General features: G+C 36.3%; 1 protein-coding gene across 1 annotated transcript in view; it reads left to right on the forward strand.

The window, feature by feature from the left end:
- The window catches only part of GABA-B-R3 (gamma-aminobutyric acid type B receptor subunit 3), a 653270-nt gene that overhangs the window by 129077 nt on the left and 497082 nt on the right, over nucleotides 1-27111 (forward strand). The window contains exon 3 of the mRNA XM_071598960.1: nucleotides 17589-17694. The gene's annotated coding sequence lies outside the window, so the exon portion shown is untranslated. The remainder of the gene's footprint in view (nucleotides 1-17588; nucleotides 17695-27111) is intronic.

The following is a 27111-nucleotide window of genomic DNA, read 5'->3' on the forward strand; positions in this document are numbered from 1 at the left end:
GCTCCCACTTCTCCATGCTTCCCAGGGGATCTTCTAAACTGCGCTTGGATACATGCATAAGCCTCTTACGTAAAAGGGAACGCGGCGCATGAGCTGTCAAGGGTGGAGGGAGGCATGTAGGGACGTGGGATGGGAGTGGGGGAGAAGGGAGAGAGAGAGGAGTCAGTGAAAGGTAGGAGGGTACGGACCACAGTGGTGTAATGACTTCCCGGAGCCGGAGAGTGGGGGAAGAGGTGCGGTGAGAAGGAGAGTCGCGCTTAACGAGCCTTCGGATTTCGTTAAGCGGCGGGGTTGGGGAGGATGTTTGGGTTTGTATTTATTACTTAATCCTTCATAATCCTCACATCCCAAAATAAAATGAAAGTTCATTCACCAATGAAATGGTGAGGAAGGAATGCCGGCAAGATCATAACGGAGTTTGGGGCTATGAAGGGTCAGGAGTAGGAACTACGCCTTCGACATTTAGTTTTTCATCGAAAAGCGCCAAATAATTGCGTGAAACAGCGTACTTATGTGAGGAAGTGAGTAGTTATTATGTGAGGCGACCAAAATACGGACAATATTTACACTGTCTTAGATGGGTGCGTGATTTCTGGGTTTTAAGGAAGTAGTGGAAGGAAACCGGCCTCAGCGTCATTGAACTTTTTATCTTGAGGCCATTCGACCCAATCTGTTTTCATCCAGCGTACCCAATGAAGACTTCAGAATGAGAAAATATGATATGTGAAGCATAGTCGGGATTTGACTTCGGGGTTTCGGCCAGTGAAATGATTCTATCCCAAATCGATCCCAAATATTTTCATTTCACGAATGCTGTAATTACCAATGAATGCATATTTGAATTCTCAGGATGATGATAGGTGTCATAAAGACATTTCTAAAAGGGAAATAAACATTAGACCCTTCAGGGTGAGGCGCAGAGCATCAATTCTGAATGCGATTTTTTTGTGACTAGTAGCCTATTTAGACTATATTTTTGCTTTAAAGATTTTCTCACCGAAAAAATAAAGCATTAAAACTAAAGGCAAAATATGCAAATAATCAAGATTGATGCCATTGGTCGTGGTTATTTTAAAGCTAGCTTTTTAAGGGAAAGAGCATTTACTTAATGAGTTATCATTCCTTAACTGAATGTTTTGATACGCGAGGGTGGTCCCAGAAGTACCCAACCCAACGAACAAAACAAAAATTTGGAAAAAATGTATTTATTTTTCAATGTAATTTATTTTAGCTCTATACACTTTTCCTAGCCATGCTCAACAAGTTCGATACCCATTTTATAATAATGACTGTCCTGTAACTCAAAATAGCCATTAAAATCGCTTCTTCACAGTTGGAAAATATTTGACCACCGAGCCATTGCTACAAGTTTGCGAACAGAAAATAATAGGAGGGGGCTAAATCTTGCAAATAGGGCTGATGAGGTAGCAATGGAAACTTTAATTCATGAATTTTGGTCATTGCAATAGCGAATTAATGAGCTGGAGCATTGTCTTCATGAAACAACACTTTTTTCTTAGCCGCGGCCGCGGCTATCAAGCAAATGCGGCCGCTTTTGCTAGATTTCTTCGCTTCAACGCTGCAATAAGTTCACATAATACTCGCCGTTGATAGTTTTTCCTTTTTAAAGATAGTCAATGAAAATTATCCCAGGCGTATCCCAAAAAACCGACGCCATGGCCTTGATTACAGATGAAACGGTCTTCCCCTTCTTTGGAGACGGTTTTCCCTTTTTAAGGGCATTGTTTTGATTGTTCTTTTTCTCGGGTGTGAAGTAATGAGCCCATGTTTCACCCATGGTTATGAAAAGACGCTAAAACTCTGCTGTGAAACTTTGCTAAACACTCAATTGAAGCATCTTCACGACACTGGTTTTGCTCGAGTGTGAGCACCCATCTTGCGCACAGCTTTCTTACGTCCACATTTTCAGTTAATATGCGATGTACCATTGAGCTTTTTGAAATGCCTACTATGTTTGCTAGCTCGCGCACTTTCAGTGTACGATCATCCAGTATCACTTTGTGGAATTTCTTCACCATTTCTAGAGTCGTCATCTCATTTGGTCGACCAATGCGATGCTCGTCTTGACAGCTCGTACGGCCTCGTTTAAACTCTGCTACCCAATATTTTACCGCTGTAAATGATGGAGCAGGCTCACCCAGAGTATAATTCAGTTCAGCTTTAACATTGGTTGGGCCGAGGCCTTTCAAATAAATGGAATGTATCACATAAAGATGACTCATTTACTCTATTTTCACAAATTCACTGAAAACGTTCACTATTGATGGCTTCCAAATAAATACTAAACAACGTGGCGTCTTCATACTTGAAACATATACTTTATAGATTGCGTAATTTCCAATACAGCTATATTTTTCAAACAACTGCCGCCATCTTTAGGTTAGGTTGGGTACTTATGGCACCACCCTCGTATTATATTTATTGTAGCTACATGGAAATCTTGATTTAAAGAATTTTGGCGGAAAGTATTACTTCCATATTTATATTTACCCTTCAGCGCTGTATTATGACAACAAGAAACTGCTGCTCGTGTTTTAAATGGTCCCTCCTTAGCCACTAATGACATTGTAGCTCATATGAGATTCGTTTTCGGAAGAGTTAAATTGCTCGAGGTGTAAGCAATGGTCACCAGCCAATACCATTGTATTGTGTATATCATATTTTGAAATTTTTAAAAGTTGTTGTGAAATAAGTCTACACCTAGGAATGTAGACCATTTTCTGAAGCTGGCATAAATATAATTATTTCATATTTATCATTTTAATTTTTTGAACTATACATATGCCTTTTCACCTCTATATATTCCAAAAAATACGTTCAGAAACATTTCCAACAACAAAAATTGGACAATGGGGGAATATTTAAATGGCGGGAATTATTGACTCTATGTGAGGTATTGAAATTCAAGCGTAAAAATATTTTAATTATGCCACAATGCTGACAACTCCATTTATTTCGAACTGGTTAGCCAACATAAATTTTCTGTGAAAGTATATTCTGAAAATCACCAAAAAACCAATCAACTCCTCAGCCGATCTCGTTTATATTTAATGCAAGTTCATGGTTGCGTTTGACTAATTAATATTATTTTTTAAGCGACAGTAAAAAATAATGGAATCGTTTTTTTCTAATTAAAATGTGTTGGAATTGCTATAGAAATTTTCGATTACCGCGATGATCGCGGATTCTTAATGGTTTCTTCTGTACTTGACAGGAACACTAAATTTTCTTTGTACCAAAACCTGTAAACACCAGAGCTTGCAATTTTCCAAAACATTTACAGAAAATGAAAAGGCCGGTTTAATTAACTACGCAGATATTTTTCAATGGTCGAGTGTTCAAATTAAAATTTAGGCAGGTTGGAAAACCGGAACAATTTGACGTTTTATTTCATTAAAAAAATGAAGTAGCTGTCCATATCAGAGAGTTCCCAATCGGTTCCCAGAGCATTACGAAAAAGGATTTTCAAAGTCATTCAACTTCGCAACTTTGGAAGATCTTGGGTGATAACTTAAAATGTGTTCGTCTGCTGTGATCACACATGCCTCTTTTAGTATTTTATCGGGCAGACGCAAAAATATAACAGAGGACGGCTATCTACAATTTTTTCATCCATTTTATTTAATATTCAAGATAAGTTAATATATGAATATCTTGATAATACAACCACATTTATCAACCGAATGGCTACTATTTGACGGTTGAGCGTATCTATTACTAGGTGCACTTCGCACTATGTCGGGTGTAATCCCCATGCCTGGGTGGATGATTCCCTTCCTCAAAATCTGCCATTTCGGTTTCTTAGAAAGATATTGGTAGTAAAATGATCGCACGCGTTCGAAAAAGCCTTGAGCTACTCGGATTTTAATGGCCACAGGAGTCGAATGCCATGCCCAATAGGCTAACATATCACTTATGTTTTACGCTCTGTGTCCAGCATACACTTGGGGATTTATTGAATATATTATTTCGGAGAGTATTCAATCCACAGCTAACTAAGCGCACCTCAGTACTTAAGTATTCATTATATATATATATATATATATATATATATTCAAATTCAAATTCAAATTCTCCCGATCCAAAAATTGCCAATTTCTGCGATTAAATAAGACGCTGAAGTATCGATGATGAGTAACTCAACTCAATACTGAAATTCGAGATGCGATAGGGCTTTACGCAGTGGTGGGATATGTATGACACATATTTTAGATTTTTATTATATTGTCAAACGGACTATCGGTTTTAAGGGGCCTTTTTAAATTTCCTCGTGGTTGTCTCTCCTCTTATTCTTCCACCGCCGCAACTGAGTGAATCTGCTTTGCTTCAGGGCCCCTTGAAACCCTCCTATCTTCCAGTTCTTTTCCCGTGTCTCCTCAAACATTTCCCCCCCAGACTCTGGGAATTAATCGACCACTTCCTATTTATCCGTCCCTCCCCCTTTCCCGTACTCCCTCCTTTCGCTGGAATTTCTCCCTCTCCACCTCCCTCCCCCATCCATCGCTTTTCGGTCCCCTCTAGCTCCCCTTCGCCTTCCCTCCCTTCCCCTTATGCTCTTTGATTGTGTGGGACGTCTCCTTTTGTGTCACGACCGTCTTCAGCTGGGGCAAAACAAAGTCGTCCCCACAATTCCTTCCCTTGCCAACACCTCATCCTTGCCTGTGGTTTGAAATATATTTTTAGAGACGCAGCAACATTCACTCTTGTGAGTGGGTGGAACTGGAATACGTCACTTTCGTGTAGCGTGCATAATTAACATTCCTTGGGAAAGGCTCTCACAGAGACGACTGATTTCTGGGAATTGCAGAGGTATTTGTAACTAATTGAATACATCGTCGTTAATATAGGTAGACTATCAAGGAAGATGGTTGTAACGCCTGATAAATATCACAATTCCTCGTGAACGTCTGAGAAACTTCTTCAAAGCATAAAAAAATTTTCCTCACCCCATTCTTTCCTCATATATATATATATATATATATATATATATATATATATATATATATATATATATATATATATATATATATATACATATATATATATATTAATATATATATATATATATATATATATATATATATATGTCTGTATTCCACGTTACAGCGTTTAATGCCGTCAAGAGTCTTTATCGCCGTGAACACCCTTTCAGGAAATGACAATGTTATTATTGCAACTGTTGTTTCTTTTTTTTCCTTTTTTTCAATCCCTCTTTGCGTTATTTGTGATAGATCTGATAGAACTTTCAGTTTATTCGTAAATTACAGTTTGAATAATATTGACAATGCCGCATGAATTAATTAATACGTACACGCGTTGAGTAAGTTATTGCGCATTTCAAAATATACCAATTAGAGCATGTCACATTTATCGATTGTATTATTTTCTTTTAATAGTGATAAAGAAAATCCCAGAGTGGTTTAACGTATTAGTGATGTGTTTTCAATGAATTTTTGCAAGAGTTAATTTAGTTGTAACGCTATACTCCCACTACTTCCAAACTTGAGCTTTTCAGATGTTAACGAGGAGTTACATTTGTATTTTATAAGGTCCCTCAGAAAGTATTTACTTAATTTGTTAAGGCATATAAACATCTATATTTGTTGGTACATCTAGTGCAGTTAGTTCTGGTGCAAATAATATTGTTATAGTAATAATCCAGGTTTTTTAGATGTTTTCAGGCTTGACTTTATGGAAATGCATTATCACGGAAATAAAAAAACAATGTGTCTTTCCCACCAATTACTTTATCAGAAAAAATATTTGGTAGTAAAAAATGAAGAAACTTTGATCGTTCACTATTAAACAGATGGCAAAAGAAGGGACCTGAGTGGTAGGTCCTGAAATCATAATTTTTATAGGAATTATATAAGTGACCGTGGGTGTAATAATTTATATACTACTAATAACGTTCTATTTAGGTTCTAATTAATCTCTGACTTCCTTTTCTTGCGTAAACTACAAGAGTAATGATGTCTTATACTCATAATATGGATACAACTTGAAATTTATTTCCTTCAAACACCTTTTATTTTTGAATAAAAAAATATGGCTTAATGTGCTACTCAGCATAAGCATGAATCACATTTGGATATATTACATACGAGTCAATTAATCCAACCTCAAGAATTCACTTTCTAGTCCACCGTCATGCAGTGTGCCTATTTGCAACTTTTTGAGGCACTGATATACATTCTCCGTCTCAAAAAGAGGCTTATCGATCGAATTCTGGGTAATCCATCTTCTCCTTCTTCCGGATGTCATACCTTTCCTTACCCTTCCATCTCCGCCTTCTCTTCCCTCCGAAGATATCCGTTCTCAGCCATTCTTTCCAGCACCGCTTGTCATTTCACGCAAATTCCTTCCTGCCAGTCTAGATGCTCAGGTATTTCCACTGTAACCGGAAAAAATATTTTTCGTACAAATTATTTTATACTAAAATTCAGTTATGGTGGAGTTACTTCTCCAAAATTTGCTAATGATGTTTAATCTTTCATAAACCATTAACGGTGCCTTAATTCATCTTTCAAAGTTACCTTTGAAATATGGCTAAAATTACCACGAAAGAGTTATTTTAAGAATGATGAGATTCGCGATTAGACTCGTGCGTACGACAAGGTTCCCATTGAAAATGCTGATTCTCATTTCCTCATAAATTTTTTTACCATTCCTATGATCCTCGTTTGCGTAAACAGTGATAATAAATAATGTTAAGGGAGTATACTAATACTTGGAAAAGTACAAGGTTTCGTTCACAAATGAAAACTTTGCCATAGGAAAATATTTTACATAAAGAAGGAAATAGATAGCTTATGAATATCACTTTTGGGGAAACATATATCCCATATATATGTGTAAGCCGGATTCTATTTGAATCTTAAAAATTCCTATACATTGTCAGTAAAATGTTGTATTGTTTGTTCTCACTCTAATATTTGATTCAAGGCTTAACTAGGACAATTCCTTATCTAGTACGACTTTTTCATAGCATGCATTACAATTTTTTATTGTTTATTAACGATTTGATGTCTTATGAATATCGTCTTCCATTTATGGCAATAAACACAAGTTTTAGATGCATCCTGCTTTTACTATAACAAGAATTTTAATATACCATTCTTGGATTTGAATGAACATGTATGGATTTAGGCTACGTCAAAAACCAAGAGATACAGTATCAAGATGGCAACCTAATGTATTAACCAAAATAAAAATTTTACTTTGATATTAAATCTAAAATATGCGGCGTGTCCTAATTTGCGTCTAAATATTCTTATAGCGGGTGCAACTATATGCTATTTGCGTTGCGAATGGGAGTTTCAACAGCAGAATATCAGATGTATGAAATTAGACGTGCTGAATCAGCTAACTCTGATCCAGGCTTTTCTGCACAAATATAATAGCAAGCCATTTCTGCTGCCTTAATAGGATAACGTTGGAGAATTTGTGGAAACCGAACCATGAGAATTTCGAGCCCACCGTGTGAGAGAAACATTACCTCGACTGCCGAACGAGAATGCCCATATATTTTCATTATAACTGTTCGAATTGTTTATCTGCCCAAGGACCATGCCTTTTCAAAGAACTTTATTGTCAAACCCGTAATCCCTTCTCTATAAAAAATTCACCAAAGTGGATACACGCCAACTAAGCTATTTTCACTCGGCGATGAATTTAAGAGGACGGTTACGGAGCGACCGGTCTATGAGAATCCACATCCCTCAACTTCATTGGATTCTCTGTCCCGTCATTCGGATAAACTGCAAGCGAGACTTGCGTCTCCATTCCGAACTAAAACCTTGGCGATAAGGTATTTTTTCACTGTAGTCTTATACATTGGAATCAACATGTTAAGAGAAATTAATTTTCTACCTCTCTTAAAAAATGATTTTTGGAAATACTCTAGAACAAAGCCTATACTTTTATTTAGAAAAAATCAATATCTCTTAAAAAAATTACAAAACACTTGCGTTGTTTTCCAATGAGCTTGCAGTATTCTTGGTGCTACTAAAATTATTTATTTCTCTCAATTCTTTTGGGCACAGTGCGACACGTATCACTTCGATACTTGAGTATAATTTCACATGAATAAGCTTTTAGTGCGTAAATATATTACGTGGTAGTCTTTATACACAGGAAATATATCTGTGTGAAAATATTCTTATTGTTTTAATGAAGGAGTTGAGCAAAATTTTAACGGTTTTGGTGTTGCAGGTTTTAAAAGAACCAGTAAATAGGAAAATTAGTAAACATTTTTCTTGATATTTCGAAAAATTTTTAAAGTTTAGCAAGCATTGATATTAATATTTGTTCATCTTTATGCAACGCGTATGTGAAAAATAAAAATCGTGATAAAAATGTAGAAAGTGCGATGCTATGTTTTAATTATTAAATTTATAAATTAGTAAGAATTGTCAGTTAAAAGCGCGTAGGATTCATTTACTTTCCTTCGGAAAAACGTCATTTTCTTCGGCTTCATGTCTCGTAAAACTGATGGCTAACTTTAAAATCCAGTAAAAGGAAAACCTTAGACTTTTGATTAATAGTTAAGTGCTGAAACCAGCCTTTAATTTTTTCATTAAACCGACAGTATTAATATAATCAGAATGTTAAATTCTCTAACGATCAGTCTCAATTTTTTATCAAATTTGATTTCTTGTCAATATTCTTATTAAGTAAACTCTCACATTGACTAGCGGTAGTATTTAACGAAAAATTTTAAAACTCATTTCTTTATCTGTCAATGTGACTTTCATTAATAACATGCATTTCGGAAGTACCCCTTCCACCTTAACATACATACCGATGTCAGATCAGTATAGTACCTCACTCCATGGCCCAGGAACTCTGGACTATGTTCTTTTATTTGGGTACAACAGCGATCCATTAGTCATAAATCAGAGCAAACCGTTACCCACTGTGTTTCTTAAAAACCCTTCTTTTCTCTTCTGGGATAGCTACAGGAATACATTTCTTCCAGTTCTCGATCCTTGGTAAAATTAATTTCTTATTTTATCTCCGTAATTTATAGGATAGTTACATTCCCATTTGTATTCCCATATTTCTCTTTTAAGTCTCAATAAGTATATATTTTCCGATATCGGTGATTGTTTTCTTTTAGCTAGTGCCATCCCTTCCGTAAACAGGGGCGTGTTATAGTAATTGCCTATCATTTTTCTCTGTTCTTGACTGTTTTTATTACCAATTAATCTCCAACTCTTCAATGAGTTAACTACTCAATTAATTATCTAATCTTAAACTTGGATTAATTAATTCAATGTAAAGGAGGCTAAAGTTGTTACTATCGAGAAAATATGTGAAATAGGGACGTAATATCTCAAAATGTGTAGAATTTTGTACTTGAATTCCCTATGAAGAAGGCAAAGGAAAGCGGGAGATAACGAGAGAGATTTACTTTAACGGAGGCATTTGTTAATTTGGGTTTAAATTCAAGAATTTTAGTGAAAAACCTTGATCAAGGAGGATAATTGCGACTCGGTGAAAATCCTTAAATTATAAAATTTAATGGCGCACTGCTGTTTAATCGTTCGCTTCCTTTCGCGCTTGCACCAAATTATTCGACACGGGTCCACTTAAATGCTCTCTAGCATGAACGAACGCTCGCAGGCGATTGGTGCTTGACGTGGGTTGTATGTCAGAAATCCCACCTCCGAGCCTATGCGGTGCGAGCGCACTGAAACGTACAGTCACGTCAGGAAGAAATTGTTGTTATAATTTTATCCATAGCGTGTATATATATATATAATTCATATATATGCATAAATACACGTTATGGATACAATTATAGAAACAATTTATTAATACCTTATGAATACAGGGTAATATATATATATATATATATATATATATATATATATATATATATATATATATATATATATATATATATATATATATATATATATATATATATATATACATATATATGTATATATATATTCATATATTACCCTGTATTCATAACGTATATCTGTACAGTTTTTATCATACATGTATCTGTAGCCGTCACGATTTAATTGTGATACCACATAAGGGCATTTTGTTATGTAAAGACCGAAACTACCTTCCTAACTCAAAAAATAAATCGACGGTCTTGCACAAAATATGATTTTTGAGGGAAGGCCAGTTTATTTATATATTAACGGTTTGTCACCATTCGTTAAAATTGAAAGTAGAATGAGTATTGACGAACCTCACCATAACATTTGAAATTTTGGAACTAAAAATCTTCATCTGCAATCCGAAAAATTAAGTTAATCCTATCCGTCTTTTCCGTCAACCGTCTATTACACGCTCTATATTAGTGCTAAAATACATTCCCACTGAATTATATAACTCTGAAATATTCAATTCTACCAGCAGAGTTTTAAGCTCGGGTTATCATTGTTATCATCCACTAGGCCTCCTTGTCGTTACAAGATCATCTTCGGGAGATGGAAAAACTGGATTTCTCGATGTTCCAACCGTGAAAGTTGGAATTCGTGAGCCCGCTGTTTTGAGATTTTCTGTCGGTGACTGACTCTAAACCCAGGCATTATTTCAACAACTCCAAATTACACATCCTTAGATTAGGAAATTAGAAACTTCATGAACATCGCCTTTCACTATTCCGGGTCTAATTAGGAAACTAGTGTTTATCAATGGGAGATGGTTTTTTTAATATATTCAGCAAAACAAAATAATAGTCAAAGTAATAGGTTTTTCACCAATGTCAACCAAACTAACGCATGTACGTAAGCACTTTCACTTTTGCTGTTTTATTTTATTGATAACTTTTAATTGATTGTCTTTTTTATATTAATGCCTGTGGGACGTCATTGTAAATTATATGACCAAATAAATTTTATGAGGCAGAATTCTCTTTTACTAAATATTTTACACGCATAATGGATTTCATTGCAAATTCAATGGACTTATACATATAACTGCGCAATAATATGATATTTGGTGTCATATGATATGTCCAGCTTTTGAGTATTAAGGGTCGAAACAAAAATAGTGAACAGGAGCACTCCAGTAAAAAATCAACATGCTTCGCTTATGATTGAATAAGTCTTTCCATTTTTGCGTTTCCGTAATACGCTCGGTTGAAACCTCTTTCGATTGGCCAATAATCTTTCATATATCCGCATGCCTAGCGGCGTTATGATTGGTCGAAGATTCAAGAATTATTAAACACTTATAAACGCGCTTACTGAAAACGTGCAAATGGGCGTACGGAGATACATTTGTTTGAGATTGTTTGAAAAATGTGCTTTAACGTGGATTTGGTCTGATTCAAAAAGTACAATGGTATTAAAAAACAACATAATTATTTTTATAAATTTATTAATATCAGTGCAAAGGATGTACAGTAAAGTTATGTCATAATCATTCTTGTCATAGCTGTAGAAAATATCAAGAAAATATCAATTTTGATCTATCATTCTGAAATAGTATTGTATTTTTCTGTACACCTTTTAATCTAGATTAAAAATATTGGCGTTCGTGCGTGGAAATTTTGCGGTAATCACCCATCATCAGATATATATCATTAATAAAGAACACCCTTACAACTACTACTAACAAAAATCTCAAGATCTCAATTAATATTTAATACATTACATGGCCACTTACGTCAATAAGAGCTTCAGCACCCAGACTGTTAAAAATGGCTGAATTAATGGAATATTTCGTTATGTTGGTGGTATTTGACTCAAGTCAAAATAAGCTACAAAGTATATTTATTTAAATAAACACCCGTAGCTATATTTTTCAATTGCTTACAAACATTTTTATCGCAATATTGTATGTTTTTTTGAACGAAACATCATTCTTGGTAGCATTGAAAAAGCAAGCTTCGAGTTATCCTTAATATTTGATGAAAGAAGCTATTTAACAACAAATAACGTTTACGGATAATTGCTGAAAATTAAGTAAATATAATTCTTTATCGGCACAAGAAAAGAGATCTTTTGAGAGTCAAAATGACTTCTATGAGGGTAGCATTGTTACTCGTATGTCTTCAATCAGAGTTGAACTTCAGACCATTGTTATTCCAGCTAAATCCTATTCAATTTTGTTTATTATTCATTTACTTGCTCCTCTGCATAACTAGTGACGCGGTTTTTTTAATTCTATCATAATTCTTCCTTTTACGCTCTATAATTTCCTAAATTAATTTTTTTATGCCTATTTGTAATGAAATTGAATAACTAAATGCCGTATTCAAACCCGGGTCACTCTTTTCTTTTCTGTCATATTTTGCGCCATAGATTTGAATTGTTTTGCTATCCCAAGATATTACATATTTAAAAGATTATAATGTCAAATGGAATGAATTAGTAATTATTTTTGCCTAGAGGAAGTGAAGAACTCGTGTTTAGTGTCTTGTGCCTTGTCAACATTTGTGAGGAAATTTACCAAGAGGCATGATATTTTTGAAAATATATCCGTCTTTTTGCAAGGCATTGTTTGGTGTATATTTCAGAACGAGGCACGTAGTATTGTGGGACAAAATCACATATTAATGTTTATTCTCGATGTTTGGTCCATCCCTATTTTCTCCATCCCAAACTATCCTCCCGACTCCATCCCTCTTCAACGTTTAGCTCGCCGCCACCCTACCGCACATTTGTTCTCTCTCTCTCTTTTTCACACCCACAAACACACACTTCTATCTTCACTCCCTCTCTCCTCCCTTCTTTCCTCCAACCTCTCTCACCCTCATCCTCTACTCTCCCCCTGAGCCGTCCTGATTCCGTCCCAATTCAGTCTGAGCGACGGAACGTCGAATCCTATCATTTTTCGAGTGACTCTGGAAGCACGGTTCTCTTCTCCCCACAGATCCTCCTTTTTCTCAGTTATTTATTTATTTTTATCCTTCCGTGCGTAATGCGATTGAAATTGATCGCCGGAATGAAAAAAGTACGGGATCGCTTTGACGCCCTGTCTGTTTCCCCAAAGATAAATGAATGCGAAGGTTTTTCGAAGACTTCTCCTCCTCTCCTCGCTCTTTATCCCAACTCCCCGCGTAGTTTATTTCTTTCTCTCTTCTCTTCCTTTTCAAAAACTCACGCAAAGCTTGCTCCTCACATAACAGGTCTCCCACTCCCGATCTCTTTTCGGACGTAAAAGTTTTCGGCGGAGGAGCATTTTTGGAGAAGATCGTTTTCGCCCACACTATTTTCCTCGGTTTTTCTTGTGGTTGGGAAGATGTGATCCGAGATATTCAATTTTTAATTATAAAAACATATCGATCTTAGATTTATAAAATATCTCTGCTATTATGGTTTGGTTATTTTATTTATTTATTTCGTTATTACCTCCCTTTATTCCCTAAAGGGAGGTCAACCAGTGTGTCACTGATTCCTTCGCTCTGTTAAATCTCCGTCATCTCCACGATATTTAAGAATCATCTCCTGGAAAATGAATACTCATCATTCTGGAAAAACCTGAGTTTTTAATTTTAAATTTCATCCAGCTCAGGATTTATATAAATTATATCTCAGGAGATTTCTTGAACGTTAATAAGCCTTCAGAATGCGAGGTAAAAGTGTTTATCGTTAATGAGTCCCAGAAAAAAAAGAAAATTTAAATTAAATGGCTTTATTATAGTCATTTTGCACATAATTCATGCATGTAAACAATCAAGGGTGGGCTACATCATGAATTTAAAGTACCAATTATGCAAAAAGACAGAGAAAACAATGTTAAATATAGGCGGTAGTGTATTATGATGTGCTAGCGCTACGTTCAGTGTGTTATGGCTTTAAATTGTTCGCGGAAAAACGAGTCCACGAATTCTTATATTTAGCATTCTTCCTCTGATATTTTCCTTCTGCCGTGGAATATTCCGATTTAGTTAGAGATTTGGATTTTTTTCTCGATGCCACAAGTTAAATCGCACGATATTTGCACACTTTTTCGCAAATAATGTCAGTATTTGTAATTCAAGGGGCTCACATCTCCGATTATTTAATATTGTGTAATGATTATCGATCTTTCGTGAAAACTTTTTCGCAAACCGGGATTATTTTTTCCATATTTTCATCCAAATTTTTAATCGATGATCCGAAACACCACAAGAGATTGATCCGAAACACCAGAAGGATTTTAAAGGTGGGTTCAGCTATTGAGGTGTCATCGGTAATAAGGTTATGTTAATGTGGCATGTATTTTTGATGGCATTCATATTTTTATGTTACGTGTTTAACAATTGCTACCTTGCCTGCACACTGCATAACACAGAAAATGTTTCTAATTCAGTTTCAAGGCGATGTGAACATCCGATTACTTTAATGATTGGATGATCCTATTGTGCGCGTTGTCAAATCTTCTCATTTGCTATTTTCTGAATGTGCTACCGTTCCTATTTAATTTTTTGTTTACCATTCGATGAAACAATCACAGATGCTATTTAAGTTTCAAACTTTATAATTAAAAATTTATTATTAAATTGATTATTTTTCAAACTACGTCGTGATTCGTAATATTCGACTTATTAAGCGTGTGACTTGTTTATCTTGTCACTGAATTCATATATACATGAAAAAATTAGGTATAAGCAAATTATACTTATCTTAAGTACGTCGCAAGCGTTTCTATACTTTTTTAATTAATTTTATTTAATGGTAACTCGAAGATTTTCGTGAATTCAATTCACAATTAATTCATTTATTGGACATCCTTTCAGCTTGATAGCCAATTTATTGGTTATTTTTATTTTTAACTACCCTGCGAGCCACCACTAGTGTGTGTGGTAGGGTTTAATTACACACCAGGCTACCCTTCACTCAAAACACCTTTCCCTCCAAGCGCGGTCGGACAAACCTTATATTCATTCTGATACCTTATCGTTTGTGGGAAAAATTACATCTTCAATTTATCTGTTACCCAATTAATCTCTCTAACTATATTGACATGATCTCTCCTACCGTACTGCGATGGGACTAACAAAAAATTTGCAGCATCATTCATAAATATGCATCTTCCAAATTATGCAATATGTATGTTAAATTTGTAATTTAACCTTCGCTCTTTGAGTGATTCCAAACCGAGATCCACTAATAAATTAGATAAGTTACTCAGTTTGTCCTAACGATGTTTTACAAATCCAGCTCCTCTACACTTTCACGCGTTCCGTCGTAGTCGTAGATATTTATGGAAAACCTTTTATTGATTTAAGATATCGTGAAACGCCGGTTTTCACAAACCTTTTGTCAATCTTAAGGGACAGTTAATTGTTCACCACAGAAAGATGAACATTTCTGTCATCAACCTGGACATTTACGTCCACTCTTAAACGAATGACAACACTGACCCACAACTATTGCCACTTATCACATTTGGTCGGCACAGATCTCAAATTTCCAGATGAATGTTTGCAGCTTTGAAATTTTTCTGTCAGTAAACACTTTATTTCTGAACGAACTTCACATTTGTCGGAAATTTAAAACAGACAGCAAGCGTGGCGAGTTTTCATTAACTGCAGCTCGGTACGTACTGACCTACTGTGTGCGTCAATGCAGCGATCATTTGGTTCCTTCACTCATAATCACGCTACACAAAAAAACTTGAAGTTCACTTTCTGGACAGCCTTCGTATGCTAGCTAACACGGCATTCATGGCAATATACATGGTTCAATAATATATGTGCTTGATTAGATCATTAAATTTTAGTCTATTGCTTAATATAATCAGAAATTTGCGTTTGATTTGGTTAGGACTGGGTATTATGCAAAGAAAGAATGGGTATCTACTCGTACTTGGACCTGGCTGTGCCTGTGTGTTGTGTCTCTTATGTCACCCCCCTGGTTGAATCCACCAGTATAACCTGGGGCCGTAATCTTAGTAGTTATCTTGGTGTCGCCGGAACAGTAAATGCTCTTGCGACACTGCAAGTCTTACCTGCTCTCTTCATGAATTAAGGCATTTCCAACCCAAACCCTCCATACATTCCCTACGCGCTTACTCTCTTCTCGTTGCAAGTTTTAACAAACCTAGCGCATTTTCTCTTAGCTATAATTATTATTCCAAATGTTTTACATAGCTAACAATTCGCTAAGAGTTAATTGCATTAAGAGGTTAAATCGTCCAAAAGAGTTGAATTTTAACTAACCGTGATTAAATTTATATATTTTATTGTATGAATTATCATACATTTATGTCAAGGATGGAATCAAGAAAATCAATTATATAAATTGGCTCTTGGTACAACAACCAATTTCATCATTTTATCCTATTTGAATCGATCAATATGACCCAAAGTTCTCGTCAAAGACGCTAGTTGGGTGATATCGATTGTTATATTCCTATCTGTTCGCAAGGGAGGTATTTGAATGGTAGCCAGTTAATATTGGATTCCTTGAATTGGAAAGACTTTGAAAGAGGTATCTGAATTATTTCGAGTTGAGGGGAAAAATTTATTTTAACCGCAGGTAAAGAGAAGAATGCAGAGAAAAATTGATTCTTGCCACTCCCTTTTCATCTGAAAGCCCTCGCTTAGTGATACATATTGTGTTTTAACTTGTTAGAAGAAATTTAATCGCTGAAACTGAGAGCAACTGAACAGGAAGACTACGTCAATCTTCGACAAATTCGGTTGACATTTGACTTAACTTCTTTATTTTTACAGCATTTTGATTTCTTCCACCTTTTATGAGTGCAATACTAAATAATTTTATAATTATTTAGATCAATCTAGTAATAAGGTAGGTTTTTGATTGATTCGATACCAAAGTAATGTTTCTTCTCTAAGCCCTACCTTCAAATTATTGGATGAACACACTAAAACCTGCATTTAAATGAGTTATGCATGTTATTTTACTGCCGATACTTCGTCAACCTAACAGTTTACCCTCTACCACCTTCTTCAGCAGTATACTCCGATTAAATATGCTCTGCGTTAATTTTTTGCATTCTTTGGATTTCCACAAATAATAATCTCTTCTCACACATCACAACTTGATCTGATTTTGCTTTTATTTTGCTCATTTAACTTTTTAAATCCTCATCCAAGCCAAAATCTCAAAATATATTAAGATTGTCTTCTATAAAATTTCTTCATAGGTTTTATTACAGCCCTTTAAAAAACTGACAGAAAAACCTCATTTTCGAAAAAGTCCCATCGCTCATAGCCTTGGATAGACTGGCGATTAACTCAGCGTGTGCTAAATAGACAGATGGAGGGTAGTTCGGGCGGGGGGGTGGGGGTGGAATCCTTTCCTGCTCCATTTTGTGCGCCGATTTTCGAGCGGCTGTTTCCGGACATTTCAGCCGCTGATGCTCCTATTTTCCCCCTGGTGCCAAAGAATCGGAAAAAAGGGAAGAGGAAGGCGCAGAAGAAAATTGACAGGGGGTAGATATTTCCACTTCCATTGTTTCTGTTTCCAGGATGCGATTCGATCGATATAATTCAATCAAATCCATTTATATCGTTTATTGTTATTATTTGGTGGGGAAGAAAATACCCTCCTCTCCCCGTTATCTTTCCCGCTACTTTTTCGAGCTCCAATGATTTTGGATTCTAATTGGATTTCTTTTCATTTCATTTTTTTATTTCGCAGGCCTCGCCGCCGCGGAAGCTTTTTTCGGAAACAAGGGAAGATCCTGAAACGACCTTACACAACGCAGCGGCTTAATCCCGATTCCCTGCTCGAGAAAATAGAGTCGGTGAGTGAGGTCTCGATTTTGATTGCTCGCCTTCGTTCGCGAATGGTATTTTGGTTAAATTGAATTTAATTCCATACGAGATTGGGAGAGAATGGATGAAACTCCGTTCCCTCCGTCCTTCCGCAAGGTTGCATTCCATCGGAATCGAGGCGAAGGGAGAAAAGCCGCGAGGGCAAGGTCGAAACGTTGAAGCTGAGCGCGATGGTATTATCGTACCGGTTTTAAAGATACTTGCCATAGAAAGGAATCCCCGTAATGATTATAAAAGCCTAAAAATGTGCCATATTCAGCAGTGTTGGGACTACGGGTCACCGCGAAGGTATTTCCAGGAACGCATTTGGCATAGAAACCTGGTTACTGGTAGATGAATTAAGTGATATTCTGATATTCAGTGCTTAATTTTTTATAGAGTGAGCAAGAGCTCCTGGAAACTCCCCCATTTCTCTGCATATTATCCCAATTCTTTACGAGTTGGAGTAATAATCATGTAGTTGAAGAGTGTTAAAAATTGTCTTGATGACTGTTAATGTGTTAATGTGTTGTGTAAAATTGTACCTGTATGTCATGAGTTTAGTTTTGAATTATTTTCTTGTTGATTGGGAAATTGATGTTAATGAGATAGGGATATTGTTTTTTATGTGTTAGAGATTGGTATTTGGCAGTTTCCTTTAAGTGTAAAGTTTTCTTTCCTGACTGATATTGGATTTGAACTGGACTTGATAGGTTATGCTATTATTCCAAGGAAAGTTTGATTGTAATACTTGGGATTTGTGTGCCACCTGCCATTGTCTATCTGTAAATGTGCGTTTCAATAATAATAATTATTATTAAAATTAAAGGTTTAAAATAGTATTGGAGGGAAAAGAATTGCCTATTCCATAAAGTACGCACTTATACGAATGTATTTGCGCTTAGGGGTAGGAGAATATTACAAAATGAAAATATCACCAAGCGATGGATCACCTGTTCTCATTTTATTTGTTTTGGTTTTATTATTATATTTGAAAGAATTTATGTCATTTTATTTGTAAAGAGCACGGTTACTACATCTCATGAATTTTACAGATGGTCACAGATCTTTCCCGTCATCCGACAGTTTTTACCCAGAAGATTAAAATTATTGGTATTTGTTAAATCGGAAATTTATAGTAGCCTATCTGGTATTTGAACTTTCGTCGTTAAATTCACTAGTATTAAAGCATTATTAATGAATGGACCGATGTTTTGTTTTAGACCATTAGTCAGGATCAAAAGAAAGTTTATTTAACCATTCCCTGAATCCTTTAAAAATTTTTTCTTACCGATTGTTACAGTGACTGCTTTTATCTCGAGAATAGCTGACCCAAATTTCACTAATTACATACTAATTAATATGGTGGCATAATTATAACACTTGGATGGTATAATAGAACACAAAAGTAGATATTGAAAACACATGAAAGGACACTCACATTTAAGAAAGAAATCACCCTACTCACACCGAACCCTCGGTTCCCAATTCTCTATTCGCGGGCACCGGATTTGCATTAACACAGCCTCCGTCAACAAATACCTTCACAATCTGCACAATGGACGTCACTGACGCACTTATCCAGAAAACCTAAAACAAAATAAAATTCACCATTCCACCAGACCATACCCACCACAGAAAAACAACCCAATATCTGACGTAGGACTCAACCTTTTTGCCACCTATTTCCCAGGATCCCCCAGATGGAAAATCTTCCTTAAAGAACTTTTTCTTATTTTCTGCGATAATGACGTCACCTCATCTCTCATCACCCGAATGCTCCTCTCTCTCACATGCAGATGACCCGCTAATCTCAGAAACATTCTGAGTTCCACCAACTCTTTGTTCTGCCCCCCTTGACAAATTTCCTCATCATTCTCCAACTTGAAACCACCGCCGATGTAAAAAATGCCAGCTTATCATTGCTGCTCCCCTCTCCCCACATCCCCTCATTACCATCCCACCTCGTTCCCTCGCTAATTGCCTCTCCAAAAATGCAATCTATCTTATGTCATGTAATCAATGCTCATCATTCTACATAGGCGAATACATTATCCTCTTGTCCATCCGCCTTACCAATCATCGTTATTCCTGTAAGTAATTCTGCCTCACTCTCTTCTCTTCCTATCCCTTCACACACAAATTCCCTTATTCTTTCCTTCAACCAGTGCTTCTCTCTAACCATCCGAAAATTCCTACTCAATTCAACCACTAATATAGAGGTGAAAACTGGCGAATCAGCATATATATTAGTATTCCGAGCATTTAAATTTTTCGGGCTAAACCATCACCACTAGATTCTTACCGCTTTCCTCCACATTCCCAGGACGCACGGCACTTCCCCTGCCACAGAACTCGTATTCCCTCCCCGGTGTGCTGATAACCAAGCTCTAGTGTGTCAATCAGCCAAGGGGTTGCACGCACTGCTGAGTGAATTGAAAATTCAGAGCGATAGAGATGAGATGAGAATTAATATAAATAAAATAAAGGTTATGATGTTTTCCAGAAGGAGAAAGATTAAGTTGAACATTAAACTAGGAGGGTAAAACTAGAGCAGGTGGAACAGTTTACGTATATCTGATATATTTTGGACCACAATGATCCAAGTAGAAGGGACATAAGGAGATGAATTGCGTTAGGCAAAGAAGCTTTCACAAGGAGAAGGGAGTTGATAACATGGACGCTGTGTAAGGATGTTAAGAAAACGCTCGACAAATCTGTGAAACGTAGCTCAGTAGTTATGCACGACTCGGAAACAGGGTCATTAAAGCAGGATAATAGGCGTGGATTGGAGGCTTTTAAAATGTGCACGTGGAGAAGGTGAAGTGGACCGAAAGGAACACAAGCGAGGAATGACTAGATATGGTGAGGGAGAAGGGATGTTGGGATATATCATATGGAGACAGAAAAATGGATGCAAACCTTATTGATCGGTAGTGGGATGTTGAATACAGTAATAGAGGGGGGAATGTTCGGCAAACGAGGAAGGGGCAGGAACAGAAAAGAGGTGATTGGCGGAATGAAGGGCGGTAGGAAATATACAGAGATAAGGAGGGATTATTTTAGATTAGTGTTGGGAGGGACAAGAGAATTATTTGGTAGCTCTTGTCCATCCAAAACCTACCGTCATCGGTAGATTTATCAAAATGGTTTCTAATTTTGTGGCCCCTTATCTGACCAGCATTGATATCATAGTAAATACTCTTTAGCATTTTCTACTTGTTATGAGATTTATAAAACTATGAGCTTCCTTGGATTCTAGTGGATAGAGCGTATTTATATCGATTGGGTGGTCTTATATTCCAATTCGAAATTCTGCCCCTAAACAATTTCATCTATGTTCTTACCTCTACGTTTCATGAATAAGTGCATAAAGTTGGTGGAAAAACACAGATCATATGGGAAGAGGATCTGGCCCCTTTACCCTGGAGTTGTAAATGATATTTGCCTTTGAATTTAATATTTCAAGGTGACATCCACCCTCCCCAAATAAAATTGAACTTCGGGTTAGTAATTCCCCCTTCAAATATGGTATGTTGAAGACCAAAAATTAAATTAAAGGCAACCAAAAATCTTCTTAAATCATAATATCCTGATATTCACAAAAAATTAATAAAAATCATTTGGAGTTATAACGATATGGATAGTTCATTCAGTATGTTTAGTATGATCTCTTATGTATTAAATTTTGTTTCATATTAATATACGAGGGTCATCCGGAAAGTAGTACCCGTTCGTGAAACAAAGACACAAAAGTAAATATTAACAAACATAAAAAATTTTATTTGAAAGAGGATACTTTAAACTACTTCTCAACATAATCTCCAAGCAAATTAAGGCATTTGTCATAACGTGTGACAAGTTTCTGTATTCCTGCTGCATAGTCCTTCGCCGCCAGCTCATTGAGATACGCGAGGGACCCATCTTGCACAAATTTTTGCATAATGCAGATGGTGTTTAACAATTTCATGAACAATTGTTCGAGAAACATTGGGAAAATGCTCACAGATGTCATCAATTGTGACGCGCCGATCGTTCCTCACGAATTCGTCAACTGAGCTCACCAGTTGGTCTGTAATGACAGACGGTCTCTCCGAACGCTCATCGTCGTGTGTGTTCCCCCTCCCCATGTTGAAGTTGCGACACCACCGCCGAACAGACGACTCGTCCATTACATTGTCTCCATACACCTCCTTTAATTGGCGATGAATATCACATGGGCGAACGTTTCTTGCATTGAGGAATTTAATCACTGCCCTCACTTCACAACTGGCGGCGTTCTCAATTTTTTTAAACATTGTAAACAATCACAGAAACAACACAGGCAATGCTAGCGTCACGCAACTTGGCTCAGAGAAGGCAGACAAGCCACTGAAGCTATCTGACCTCGTCCAGCGGCTACTCGCGTCGTCAGCACTTCATGCGGCACGAACGGGTACTACTTTCCGGATGACCCTCGTATTTTTCGTTAAAAAAGTTGGGAATAAATCCCCGAAACCTTTACAAATATGCCCCAGCCCTCCCTTATTTCCTTCACTTCCAGTTTTTCAGAATTTTTAAATTAATAATAAAAGCGATCATTATGGCATACTGCTAATCTTAGAGTAAAAAAGTTTCTATAATGGTGGATGAAGCTTTTTCGCTTCCACATGAAATTAAGTTATTTAGCAAGAGGTTAGACTTAATTATTGTAGAATAGATCAAACTTACATGTGTTATATCCTGTGTTGCAACTTTCTATGTTATTGGGCACTGAAACCTTAGTTGCATGTATACTTTCTTATTTCATACCTGTATTTTAATTGCATACTTCAGAATGAAGAAGATAGCTGGGCATGTAGCATCAGGAGACAAAATTGAAGTGTTATTATTCAAAACTAATGTGTCTCTACAGCGTCATTCCTTAATGTATTCCAGGTGCATCGGGTTTCTGGTGTCATTAAAAACTGATAATACGCTATAGCATATGAGGATTGCGATATATATTTTCAGCCTGATAATAAAAAGAGTGTAATATACGAGCTCGTATTACTGAAAATGGCTCCATTGTTTTTCGAAGCATTCTCCAAGATAATCAATACTCTTTGGCATGCGCTCGAACCAATTTTCGTGAAGAGGCCACTGAGAAAAACTATATCAAAATCACTAAGAACTAAATTTAGGACATGGCCTGCAGTGGACATTTCCAGGCAATATAATCTCCAAATAAGATCAGGGAAAGATATTCTGTTACAAGTGAAATTAGTTAGCTAGCAATCCGATATCCAGCGGTGCGGAAGGAAGTATTGAGCGGCAATAACCTGCTAATTGACCAGTTGGAGATTATTACTCTAATTCTCTGAAGTAAGAGAGATAAGAGGAGCGTAAAAAAGTTGGTCGTAGTCAATGGAGATCTTTTGCTACCGAAGAATGAGAAAAATATGAGATGGATTGAATGAATGGGGTGAGAGCATGTAATACGGATGATAGTGAGATTATACAAGTGGGGATGAAAAACTTTGAAAAGTGATTGAAAAAATAATATTACGGATAACACTTAGAAGACGAATAAGGAAACAAATCAGTCACACTCTGAGACTTCACAGTATACTTGAGACAAATTTTTAAGAAAAGGTGTAGGGCAAGGGTTAACTGAGAAGATGACGGAAGATGTCAGTGACACTGTCTATCCATTAAGAAATAAAAAATGGGCAGGTTACTGAAGAGCTTGGGGCAATGATATAAATCCAGACTAGGATTGATAGCCCATGGTGATGATCACACATTTGCAGATATCCTACATGTAATCTCATTATATTTTCATAGGTGGTGCCCTAAAATTCCCTTCCGCGCGCACCTATCGAGTCTTACTGCATTTTGTGCAGAATTAGGTTTATTAACCGCTGCTAAACGTTTAGTTGTAATGAAACTTAACAGAGAAGATCCTGCTGTGCATAATGAAAAGAGAATATCACTAACACAAATGTAGATATGACCTTTGCCTTTCATTCTTCGCATCTGAGATTTCTTTTTTCCATGTTTCCTTTACTCGTTTTAACATATTCTCATTCTTTTACGGTCATCAGTATGTATTTTTATACTCCATCATTCATTCCTTCGTTATCCACTTTGATTTCCGTTCATACTTGGGGTCACCCTGCTACCCATTGATTGATGGGTTGAAATACGGTATCCAATCATGCGGAATCTTTTTTTTACGAGAATTCCGAAACCGTAACATCTACGACAGGGTCGTTCTCAATCGCTTTTCCGGGGCCAAAAAATTCTTTCATTACTATTGTACACGTGTCTACATAAAAAAAGGTTATGGGTGCATATATATACTTTGTATTTATACGCATTCATAGATACGTGGAGATAACTATATTTACTCCCTTGGTCCTTTTCAAATGATGAAATTCTGTTGGTTTTTTGTTTCAGCTACGGTCGGAAAGATGTATTTCGGTATTTATAGTATAGCCTGGTGGTAGAAAGTGAGGGAAAGAGAAGTAAATAAAGGGAGATAGATCAATGGGATTCGTGTTCATGGGGTGGGACGCTGAAAAAAAGATCAAACAGTAGGTAAGGATAGGGAGGATTTGATGAGGGATTACATACCAAATGTATCCAATCGTCGGTTATCCTACAGAGCGCTGAAAAATGTGCGGATGGATAAAAACCTCATGTGACCAAAACATTTATTTCTCCTCTTTATTTTGTTGGTACCAGTCTTAATTTTATTAATTGTCAAACGGCCTTTGGTATTTTTTTCTAAAATTTTTAATCAGGGTTAGAAGATTTTTCTTAAACGTATCTATATGCTATTATACTCATAAATTCCGTCAGTTTTTTTCTTTGACTAAAATTCATTGGAAAAACGTTGCCTGCGATTGTATTTCCTCTTATGACTCTTATTTAAAAAACCTTTTCGTTTCTCTTCGCGTTGTGCCACCGACGAATTACCTTCCCCTGCTACCATCAAGTGCTATCTAATAATGAACAATCTGGGGGAATACAGAAATCATACATTGAATTTAACAATCGGAATTTGTTTTTAAGATTATTATTTAATTCTGATAAAATGTTGGTAGCAATCCTTTACCATCACAACGCAGTACAAATATAGGGCCTGAGGGATGTAAAAAATAGCTAAAAACTCCATCGATTGTCTCGTGAAGCCGTTCTTTTTTAAAGCCCTATGGGTAACAGCTTATTGAAGTTTATTCACTTGGAACATTGATTTTACAGTTCATTTTGATTTATCTAATTAGGTTTTAAGTTCCTCGAATGCACAATTTTATTCATTTCAATTTTAATTCAAATTAATCTTTTTCTCTCCAAATTATTTTGAAATGTGACCGTATTTTGAACCGTGCATCTTTATCACAATTGGCATTACAATGTATTTGTCATCTCTTTTTCAGAGGAAAAGTTGAAATCAGTTACTCCGAATGTTGCAGGCACGCCGTAGCGTAGCTAGTAGCAGTGTGGTGTTTCCTATTTTAGGCACAGACCTTGGCTGGCAGTGATGGCCCTAGACGAAGTGCTTTCTTTTTAGATAAAAAATAATAGGCGATTTTAAGGTAATTGATGATTGCATATTCTTACAAAGCATTAAGAAATTTAGTTAGTCAATTATTTGTGTAGGATACAGGATTGAATTATATATATTGCCTCCACTTTTTTAAAAGCATGGTTTTCTTTTAAAACCTGATTGCATTGCATTTAGACTAGCATCAGTGATTTTAGGGAAATTTTAATATTTTTAGCCCCTTAATTTTCCTTCTATTAATTTAGTTTTTGTGTTCTGGATGTCTATTTATTTTTTAGTAATACTCATACGCACATTGACTACATTAAATTTACCTCGATTGAAACTCTTTGTTAAAAAATGATGAAAATTTATGCGTAACTGATAAATGCCCAAAGGATAAATAAAATGCCATATTCCAAGTCCCTCGAGAAGCGTTTAAAACGTATTGATATATGTGACTAATATTGGCTTGGATGACCAAGTTGCGTGAGCAATGAGCTAAATGCCCGCAGTAACTTTCAAAAATTATAACTGCTTATACCACCTTAAGCTAGAGATAACAATGCAGTTGACGTTGAAAGATTATCAGAATCACAGTGTACATGCTAATTTTTTTAAATATTTTCCTGGAAAAGCAGTAGATAACTTAATTTCCTGAAGACATCTGTTCACTGTCCTCAGTCGATTGGGGATAAAAAGAAATGGACTTTGTATGAAAAGAATGTGTTAATCAACATTAACGATCTAAGAGGATGATTATAATTCAGTGAAGCCATTCCTGGTAGAATTATTCTGGTCAAACTCTAAGTAAATGTTTTCTTCCCTTAAAAAAGGTTTAAAAAATCATTGTTTCAACTCGATACTGCCAATATTTCTTTAGACTTTATTCGGGCAAAGCATTGGAAAATTTCACACACACATATATGTATGTGTATATATATAGAAAATGTGTAACACAGCGCTAGTGAACAAAGAGAAAAACACACATAAACACACAAAAAAGAGACTCACTATTTTTCGAATTTTCGGTGGTCGTGACCACCTTTATCAAGGAAGAGAGGGACAGATCTCTGACAGAACAAGGTTCTGTCCCTCTCTTCCTTGATAAAGGTGGTCACGACCATCGAAAATTCGAAAAATAGTGAGTCTCTTTTTTGTGTGTTTCTGTGTGTTTTTGTCTGTGTCCACTAGCGCTAAGTGTTATACATTAATATTCACGTCCGTGAGATTTTCAAAAAGTGATATATATATATATATATTTTTTTAAGGTTATCTACCGGTTAAGGTAGGTTTTTCGATGGACACAACTACCAAACAAATATTTTGTGACTACTAACAAAGACAACCCTAAATTCTACTCTACACCAGGTCCCTCTTCATCTCTGAGTACTTTCTTCCTCCCTTCATCCCGTCAAACATCCCTATCCTGTTCCTTCCCTTTCCTCTTTTGCCCAACATTCTACCCTCTATCACAGTCTTCAACATCCCACTGCCGGTCAACACCCCCTTCATCCACTTTTCCTGCCTCCATAGGATTGCTCCCAACAAACCCCTCTCTTCGCCCACCATACCAAGTACTTCCTCATTTGTTTTCTTCTCTGTCCATTTCACCTTCTCCATTCTTCTCCACACCCACATTTCAAAAGCCTCCAGTCTACGTCTATCCTCCTGCTTCAATGACCACGTTTCCGCGCCGTACATAGCTACGCTCCATATCAAAGTTTTTACGAGTCTTTTCTTAACATCCTTACTCAAAGTCCCCGTCATCAACTCCCTCCTCCTCGTGAAAGCCTCTTTGCCTAGCGCAATTCTTCTCCTTACGTCCCTACTACTTTGACCGTGTTGGTCCAAAACACTACCGAGATACGTAAACTGTTCTACCTGCTCTAGTTTT

This window comes from Hetaerina americana, unplaced genomic scaffold (assembly GCF_022747635.1).
Source record: "Hetaerina americana unplaced genomic scaffold, ioHetAmer1.1.p SCAF_10, whole genome shotgun sequence".
Classification (NCBI taxonomy): domain Eukaryota; kingdom Metazoa; phylum Arthropoda; class Insecta; order Odonata; family Calopterygidae; genus Hetaerina; species Hetaerina americana.